The sequence below is a fragment of the Strix aluco genome, unplaced genomic scaffold (assembly GCF_031877795.1).
Source record: "Strix aluco isolate bStrAlu1 unplaced genomic scaffold, bStrAlu1.hap1 HAP1_SCAFFOLD_33, whole genome shotgun sequence".
NCBI classification, from domain to species: domain Eukaryota; kingdom Metazoa; phylum Chordata; class Aves; order Strigiformes; family Strigidae; genus Strix; species Strix aluco.
The window spans coordinates 3380043-3389766 of record NW_027436647.1 but is presented as its reverse complement, the minus strand read 5'-3'; positions in this window follow the sequence as shown (position 1 = coordinate 3389766).

Sequence of the window (9724 nt, the reverse complement as noted above, 5' to 3'; positions counted from 1 at the left end):
AAAGGCAGGCAGAGAATTCCCTGCTAGCACCTTCTCTGTGCCTGTTCACATTGCTTCGCAGAATCGCTTTTGTGCAGAAAACACTAACACTTGTTCAGAACGAAAGAAAGCACAGAGCCCCAGATTCTATGTTGTCCTGGAGAGCTTGCAGAGCACTGGGGAAAGGCAGGCAGAGAATTCCCTGCTAGCACCTTCTCTGTGCCTGGGAAGCAGAAGTGTTCACATTGCTTCGCAGAATCGCTTTTGTGCAGAAAACACTAACACTTGTTCAGAAGGAAAGAAAGCACAGAGCCCCAGATTTTATGTTGCCCTGGAGAGCTTGCAGAGCACTGGGGAAAGGCAGGCAGAGAATTCCCTGCTAGCACCTTCTCTGTGCCTGGGAAGCAGAAGTGTTCACATTGCTTCGCAGAATCGCTTTTGTGCAGAAAACAGTAACACTTGTTCAGAAGGAAAGAAAGCACAGAGCCCCAGATTTGATGTTGTCCTGGAGAGCTTGCAGAGCACTGGGGAAAGGCAGGCAGAGAATTCCCTGCTAGCACCTTCTCTGTGCCTGGGAAGCAGAAGTGTTCACATTGCTTCGCAGAATCGCTTTTGTGCAGAAAACAGTAACACTTGCTCAGAACGAAAGAAAGCACAGAGCCCCAGATTCTATGTTGCCCTGGAGAGCTTGCAGAGCACTGGGGAAAGGCAGGCAGAGAATTCCCTGATAGCACCTTCTCTGTGCCTGTTCACATTGCTTCGCAGAATCGCTTTTGTGCAGAAAACATTAACACTTGTTCAGAAGGAAAGAAAGCACAGAGCCCCAGATTTGATGTTGTCCTGGAGAGCTTGCAGAGCACTGGGGAAAGGCAGGCAGAGAATTCCCTGCTAGCACCTTCTCTGTGCCTGGGAAGCAGAAGTGTTCACATTGCTTCGCAGAATCGCTTTTGTGCAGAAAACAGTAACACTTGTTCAGAAGGAAAGAAAGCACAGAGCCCCAGATTTGATGTTGTCCTGGAGAGCTTGCAGAGCACTGGGGAAAGGCAGGCAGAGAATTCCTTGCTAGCACCTTCTCTGTGCCTGGGAAGCAGAAGTGTTCACATTGCTTTGCAGAATCGCTTTTGTGCAGAAAACACTAACACTTGTTCAGAAGGAAAGAAAGCACAGAGCCCCAGATTCTATGTTGTCCTGGAGAGCTTGCAGAGCACTGGGGAAAGGCAGGCAGAGAATTCCCTGATAGCACCTTCTCTGTGCCTGTTCACATTGCTTCGCAGAATCGCTTTTGTGCAGAAAACACTAACACTTGTTCAGAACGAAAGAAAGCACAGAGCCCCAGATTCTATGTTGTCCTGGAGAGCTTGCAGAGCACTGGGGAAAGGCAGGCAGAGAATTCCTTGCTAGCACCTTCTCTGTGCCTGGGAAGCAGAAGTGTTCACATTGCTTCGCAGAATCGCTTTTGTGCAGAAAACACTAACACTTGTTCAGAAGGAAAGAAAGCGCAGAGCCCCAGATTCTATGTTGTCCTGGAGAGCTTGCAGAGCACTGGGGAAAGGCAGGCAGAGAATTCCCTGCTAGCACCTTCTCTGTGCCTGGGAAGCAGAAGTGTTCACATTGCTTCGCAAGAATCGCTTTTGTGCAGAAAACAGTAACACTTGTTCAGAACGAAAGAAAGCACAGAGCCCCAGATTCTATGTTGTCCTGGAGAGCTTGCAGAGCACTGGGGAAAGGCAGGCAGAGAATTCCCTGCTAGCACCTTCTCTGTGCCTGTTCACATTGCTTCGCAGAATCGCTTTTGTGCAGAAAACACTAACACTTGTTCAGAAGGAAAGAAAGCACAGAGCCCCAGATTCTATGTTGTCCTGGAGAGCTTGCAGAGCACTGGGGAAAGGCAGGCAGAGAATTCCCTGCTAGCACCTTCTCTGTGCCTGGGAAGCAGAAGTGTTCACATTGCTTCGCAGAATCGCTTTTGTGCAGAAAACACTAACACTTGTTCAGAAGGAAAGAAAGCACAGAGCCCCAGATTTTATGTTGTCCTGGAGAGCTTGCAGAGCACTGGGGAAAGGCAGGCAGAGAATTCCTTGCTAGCACCTTCTCTGTGCCTGGGAAGCAGAAGTGTTCACATCGCTTCGCAAGAATCGCTTTTGTGCAGAAAACACTAACACTTGTTCAGAAGGAAAGAAAGCACAGAGCCCCAGATTTGATGTTGCCCTGGAGAGCTTGCAGACCACTGGGGAAAGGCAGGCAGAGAATTCCCTGCTAGCACCTTCTCTGTGCCTGGGAAGCAGAAGTGTTCACATTGCTTCGCAGAATCGCTTTTGTGCAGAAAACAGTAACACTTGTTCAGAAGGAAAGAAAGCACAGAGCCCCAGATTCTATGTTGTCCTGGAGAGCTTGCAGAGCACTGGGGAAAGGCAGGCAGAGAATTCCCTGATAGCACCTTCTCTGTGCCTGTTCACATTGCTTCGCAGAATCGCTTTTGTGCAGAAAACAGTAACACTTGTTCAGAAGGAAAGAAAGCACAGAGCCCCAGATTTGCTGTTGTCCTGGAGAGCTTGCAGAGCACTGGGGAAAGGCAGGCAGAGAATTCCTTGCTAGCACCTTCTCTGTGCCTGGGAAGCAGAAGTGTTCACATTGCTTTGCAGAATCGCTTTTGTGCAGAAAACACTAACACTTGTTCAGAAGGAAAGAAAGCACAGAGCCCCAGATTCTATGTTGTCCTGGAGAGCTTGCAGAGCACTGGGGAAAGGCAGGCAGAGAATTCCCTGCTAGCACCTTCTCTGTGCCTGTTCACATTGCTTCGCATAATCGCTTTTGTGCAGAAAACACTAACACTTGTTCAGAAGGAAAGAAAGCACAGAGCCCCAGATTCTATGTTGTCCTGGAGAGCTTGCAGAGCACTGGGGAAAGGCAGGCAGAGAATTCCCTGCTAGCACCTTCTCTGTGCCTGTTCACATTGCTTCGCATAATCGCTTTTGTGCAGAAAACACTAACACTTGTTCAGAACGAAAGAAAGCACAGAGCCCCAGATTCTATGTTGTCCTGGAGAGCTTGCAGAGCACTGGGGAAAGGCAGGCAGAGAATTCCTTGCTAGCACCTTCTCTGTGCCTGGGAAGCAGAAGTGTTCACATTGCTTCGCAGAATCGCTTTTGTGCAGAAAACAGTAACACTTGTTCAGAAGGAAAGAAAGCACAGAGCCCCAGATTCTATGTTGTCCTGGAGAGCTTGCAGAGCACTGGGGAAAGGCAGGCAGAGAATTCCCTGCTAGCACCTTCTCTGTGCCTGGGAAGCAGAAGTGTTCACATTGCTTCGCAAGAATCGCTTTTGTGCAGAAAACACTAACACTTGTTCAGAAGGAAAGAAAGCACAGAGCCACAGATTTTATGTTGTCCTGGAGAGCTTGCAGACCACTGGGGAAAGGCAGGCAGAGAATTCCCTGCTAGCACCTTCTCTGTGCCTGTTCACATTGCTTCGCAGAATCGCTTTTGTGCAGAAAACAGTAACACTTGTTCAGAACGAAAGAAAGCACAGAGCCCCAGATTCTATGTTGTCCTGGAGAGCTTGCAGAGCACTGGGGAAAGGCAGGCAGAGAATTCCCTGCTAGCACCTTCTCTGTGCCTGGGAAGCAGAAGTGTTCACATTGCTTCGCAGAATCGCTTTTGTGCAGAAAACAGTAACACTTGTTCAGAAGGAAAGAAAGCACAGAGCCCCAGATTCTATGTTGTCCTGGAGAGCTTGCAGAGCACTGGGGAAAGGCAGGCAGAGAATTCCCTGCTAGCACCTTCTCTGTGCCTGCTCACATTGCTTCGCAGAATCGCTTTTGTGCAGAAAACAGTAACACTTGTTCAGAACGAAAGAAAGCACAGAGCCCCAGATTCTATGTTGTCCTGGAGAGCTTGCAGAGCACTGGGGAAAGGCAGGCAGAAAATTCCCTGCTAGCACCTTCTCTGTGCCTGGGAAGCAGAAGTGTTCACATTGCTTCGCAGAATCGCTTTTGTGCAGAAAACAGTAACACTTGTTCAGAAGGAAAGAAAGCACAGAGCCCCAGATTCTATGTTGTCCTGGAGAGCTTGCAGAGCACTGGGGAAAGGCAGGCAGAGAATTCCCTGCTAGCACCTTCTCTGTGCCTGGGAAGCAGAAGTGTTCACATTGCTTCGCAGAATCGCTTTTGTGCAGAAAACAGTAACACTTGCTCAGAACGAAAGAAAGCACAGAGCCCCAGATTTTATGTTGCCCTGTAGAGCTTGCAGAGCACTGGGGAAAGGCAGGCAGAGAATTCCTTGCTAGCACCTTCTCTGTGCCTGGGAAGCAGAAGTGTTCACATTGCTTCGCAGAATCGCTTTTGTGCAGAAAACAGTAACACTTGTTCAGAAGGAAAGAAAGCACAGAGCCCCAGATTTTATGTTGTCCTGGAGAGCTTGCAGAGCACTGGGGAAAGGCAGGCAGAGAATTCCCTGCTAGCACCTTCTCTGTGCCTGTTCACATTGCTTCGCAGAATCGCTTTTGTGCAGAAAACAGTAACACTTGTTCAGAAGGAAAGAAAGCACAGAGCCCCAGATTCTATGTTGTCCTGGAGAGCTTGCAGAGCACTGGGGAAAGGCAGGCAGAGAATTCCCTGATAGCACCTTCTCTGTGCCTGGGAAGCAGAAGTGTTCACATTGCTTCGCAAGAATCGCTTTTGTGCAGAAAACAGTAACACTTGTTCAGAACGAAAGAAAGCACAGAGCCCCAGATTCTATGTTGTCCTGGAGAGCTTGCAGAGCACTGGGGAAAGGCAGGCAGAGAATTCCCTGCTAGCACCTTCTCTGTGCCTGGGAAGCAGAAGTGTTCACATTGCTTCGCAGAATCGCTTTTGTGCAGAAAACACTAACACTTGTTCAGAAGGAAAGAAAGCACAGAGCCCCAGATTTTATGTTGTCCTGGAGAGCTTGCAGAGCACTGGGGAAAGGCAGGCAGAGAATTCCTTGCTAGCACCTTCTCTGTGCCTGGGAAGCAGAAGTGTTCACATCGCTTCGCAAGAATCGCTTTTGTGCAGAAAACACTAACACTTGTTCAGAAGGAAAGAAAGCACAGAGCCCCAGATTTGATGTTGCCCTGGAGAGCTGGCAGACCACTGGGGAAAGGTAGGCAGAGAATTCCCTGCTAGCACCTTCTCTGTGCCTGGGAAGCAGAAGTGTTCACATTGCTTCGCAGAATCGCTTTTGTGCAGAAAACAGTAACACTTGTTCAGAAGGAAAGAAAGCACAGAGCCCCAGATTCTATGTTGTCCTGGAGAGCTTGCAGAGCACTGGGGAAAGGCAGGCAGAGAATTCCCTGATAGCACCTTCTCTGTGCCTGTTCACATTGCTTCGCATAATCGCTTTTGTGCAGAAAACACTAACACTTGTTCAGAAGGAAAGAAAGCACAGAGCCCCAGATTTGCTGTTGTCCTGGAGAGCTTGCAGAGCACTGGGGAAAGGCAGGCAGAGAATTCCTTGCTAGCACCTTCTCTGTGCCTGGGAAGCAGAAGTGTTCACATTGCTTTGCAGAATCGCTTTTGTGCAGAAAACACTAACACTTGTTCAGAAGGAAAGAAAGCACAGAGCCCCAGATTCTATGTTGTCCTGGAGAGCTTGCAGAGCACTGGGGAAAGGCAGGCAGAGAATTCCCTGCTAGCACCTTCTCTGTGCCTGGGAAGCAGAAGTGTTCACATTGCTTCGCAGAATCGCTTTTGTGCAGAAAACAGTAACACTTGTTCAGAAGGAAAGAAAGCACAGAGCCCCAGATTCTATGTTGTCCTGGAGAGCTTGCAGAGCACTGGGGAAAGGCAGGCAGAGAATTCCCTGCTAGCACCTTCTCTGTGCCTGGGAAGCAGAAGTGTTCACATTGCTTCGCAGAATCGCTTTTGTGCAGAAAACAGTAACACTTGCTCAGAACGAAAGAAAGCACAGAGCCCCAGATTTTATGTTGCCCTGTAGAGCTTGCAGAGCACTGGGGAAAGGCAGGCAGAGAATTCCTTGCTAGCACCTTCTCTGTGCCTGGGAAGCAGAAGTGTTCACATTGCTTCGCAGAATCGCTTTTGTGCAGAAAACAGTAACACTTGTTCAGAAGGAAAGAAAGCACAGAGCCCCAGATTTTATGTTGTCCTGGAGAGCTTGCAGAGCACTGGGGAAAGGCAGGCAGAGAATTCCCTGCTAGCACCTTCTCTGTGCCTGTTCACATTGCTTCGCAGAATCGCTTTTGTGCAGAAAACAGTAACACTTGTTCAGAAGGAAAGAAAGCACAGAGCCCCAGATTCTATGTTGTCCTGGAGAGCTTGCAGAGCACTGGGGAAAGGCAGGCAGAGAATTCCCTGATAGCACCTTCTCTGTGCCTGGGAAGCAGAAGTGTTCACATTGCTTCGCAAGAATCGCTTTTGTGCAGAAAACAGTAACACTTGTTCAGAACGAAAGAAAGCACAGAGCCCCAGATTCTATGTTGTCCTGGAGAGCTTGCAGAGCACTGGGGAAAGGCAGGCAGAGAATTCCCTGCTAGCACCTTCTCTGTGCCTGGGAAGCAGAAGTGTTCACATTGCTTCGCAGAATCGCTTTTGTGCAGAAAACACTAACACTTGTTCAGAAGGAAAGAAAGCACAGAGCCCCAGATTTTATGTTGTCCTGGAGAGCTTGCAGAGCACTGGGGAAAGGCAGGCAGAGAATTCCTTGCTAGCACCTTCTCTGTGCCTGGGAAGCAGAAGTGTTCACATCGCTTCGCAAGAATCGCTTTTGTGCAGAAAACACTAACACTTGTTCAGAAGGAAAGAAAGCACAGAGCCCCAGATTTGATGTTGCCCTGGAGAGCTGGCAGACCACTGGGGAAAGGCAGGCAGAGAATTCCCTGCTAGCACCTTCTCTGTGCCTGGGAAGCAGAAGTGTTCACATTGCTTCGCAGAATCGCTTTTGTGCAGAAAACAGTAACACTTGTTCAGAAGGAAAGAAAGCACAGAGCCCCAGATTCTATGTTGTCCTGGAGAGCTTGCAGAGCACTGGGGAAAGGCAGGCAGAGAATTCCCTGATAGCACCTTCTCTGTGCCTGTTCACATTGCTTCGCAGAATCGCTTTTGTGCAGAAAACACTAACACTTGTTCAGAAGGAAAGAAAGCACAGAGCCCCAGATTTGCTGTTGTCCTGGAGAGCTTGCAGAGCACTGGGGAAAGGCAGGCAGAGAATTCCTTGCTAGCACCTTCTCTGTGCCTGGGAAGCAGAAGTGTTCACATTGCTTTGCAGAATCGCTTTTGTGCAGAAAACACTAACACTTGTTCAGAAGGAAAGAAAGCACAGAGCCCCAGATTCTATGTTGTCCTGGAGAGCTTGCAGAGCACTGGGGAAAGGCAGGCAGAGAATTCCCTGCTAGCACCTTCTCTGTGCCTGTTCACATTGCTTCGCAGAATCGCTTTTGTGCAGAAAACACTAACACTTGTTCAGAACGAAAGAAAGCACAGAGCCCCAGATTCTATGTTGTCCTGGAGAGCTTGCAGAGCACTGGGGAAAGGCAGGCAGAGAATTCCCTGCTAGCACCTTCTCTGTGCCTGTTCACATTGCTTCGCATAATCGCTTTTGTGCAGAAAACACTAACACTTGTTCAGAACGAAAGAAAGCACAGAGCCCCAGATTCTATGTTGTCCTGGAGAGCTTGCAGAGCACTGGGGAAAGGCAGGCAGAGAATTCCTTGCTAGCACCTTCTCTGTGCCTGGGAAGCAGAAGTGTTCACATTGCTTCGCAGAATCGCTTTTGTGCAGAAAACAGTAACACTTGTTCAGAAGGAAAGAAAGCACAGAGCCCCAGATTCTATGTTGTCCTGGAGAGCTTGCAGAGCACTGGGGAAAGGCAGGCAGAGAATTCCCTGCTAGCACCTTCTCTGTGCCTGGGAAGCAGAAGTGTTCACATTGCTTCGCAGAATCGCTTTTGTGCAGAAAACAGTAACACTTGTTCAGAAGGAAAGAAAGCACAGAGCCCCAGATTCTATGTTGTCCTGGAGAGCTTGCAGAGCACTGGGGAAAGGCAGGCAGAGAATTCCCTGCTAGCACCTTCTCTGTGCCTGTTCACATTGCTTCGCAGAATCGCTTTTGTGCAGAAAACAGTAACACTTGTTCAGAACGAAAGAAAGCACAGAGCCCCAGATTCTATGTTGTCCTGGAGAGCTTGCAGAGCACTGGGGAAAGGCAGGCAGAGAATTCCCTGCTAGCACCTTCTCTGTGCCTGTTCACATTGCTTCGCAGAATCGCTTTTGTGCAGAAAACACTAACACTTGTTCAGAACGAAAGAAAGCACAGAGCCCCAGATTCTATGTTGTCCTGGAGAGCTTGCAGAGCACTGGGGAAAGGCAGGCAGAGAATTCCCTGATAGCACCTTCTCTGTGCCTGGGAAGCAGAAGTGTTCACATTGCTTCGCAGAATCGCTTTTGTGCAGAAAACAGTAACACTTGTTCAGAAGGAAAGAAAGCACAGAGCCCCAGATTCTATGTTGTCCTGGAGAGCTTGCAGAGCACTGGGGAAAGGCAGGCAGAGAATTCCCTGCTAGCACCTTCTCTGTGCCTGGGAAGCAGAAGTGTTCACATTGCTTCGCAAGAATCGCTTTTGTGCAGAAAACACTAACACTTGTTCAGAAGGAAAGAAAGCACAGAGCCCCAGATTTTATGTTGTCCTGGAGAGCTTGCAGAGCACTGGGGAAAGGCAGGCAGAGAATTCCCTGCTAGCACCTTCTCTGTGCCTGTTCACATTGCTTCGCAGAATCGCTTTTGTGCAGAAAACAGTAACACTTGTTCAGAACGAAAGAAAGCACAGAGCCCCAGATTCTATGTTGTCCTGGAGAGCTTGCAGAGCACTGGGGAAAGGCAGGCAGAGAATTCCCTGCTAGCACCTTCTCTGTGCCTGGGAAGCAGAAGTGTTCACATTGCTTCGCAGAATCGCTTTTGTGCAGAAAACAGTAACACTTGTTCAGAAGGAAAGAAAGCACAGAGCCCCAGATTCTATGTTGTCCTGGAGAGCTTGCAGAGCACTGGGGAAAGGCAGGCAGAGAATTCCCTGCTAGCACCTTCTCTGTGCCTGTTCACATTGCTTCGCAAGAATCGCTTTTGTGCAGAAAACACTAACACTTGTTCAGAACGAAAGAAAGCACAGAGCCCCAGATTCTATGTTGTCCTGGAGAGCTTGCAGAGCACTGGGGAAAGGCAGGCAGAGAATTCCTTGCTAGCACCTTCTCTGTGCCTGGGAAGAAGAAGTGTTCACATTGCTTCGCAGAATCGCTTTTGTGCAGAAAACAGTAACACTTGTTCAGAAGGAAAGAAAGCACAGAGCCCCAGATTCTATGTTGTCCTGGAGAGCTTGCAGAGCACTGGGGAAAGGCAGGCAGAGAATTCCCTGCTAGCACCTTCTCTGTGCCTGGGAAGCAGAAGTGTTCACATTGCTTCGCAAGAATCGCTTTTGTGCAGAAAACACTAACACTTGTTCAGAAGGAAAGAAAGCACAGAGCCCCAGATTTTATGTTGTCCTGGAGAGCTTGCAGACCACTGGGGAAAGGCAGGCAGAGAATTCCCTGATAGCACCTTCTCTGTGCCTGTTCACATTGCTTCGCAGAATCGCTTTTGTGCAGAAAACAGTAACACTTGTTCAGAACGAAAGAAAGCACAGAGCCCCAGATTCTATGTTGTCCTGGAGAGCTTGCAGAGCACTGGGGAAAGGCAGGCAGAGAATTCCCTGCTAGCACCTTCTCTGTGCCTGGGAAGCAGAAGT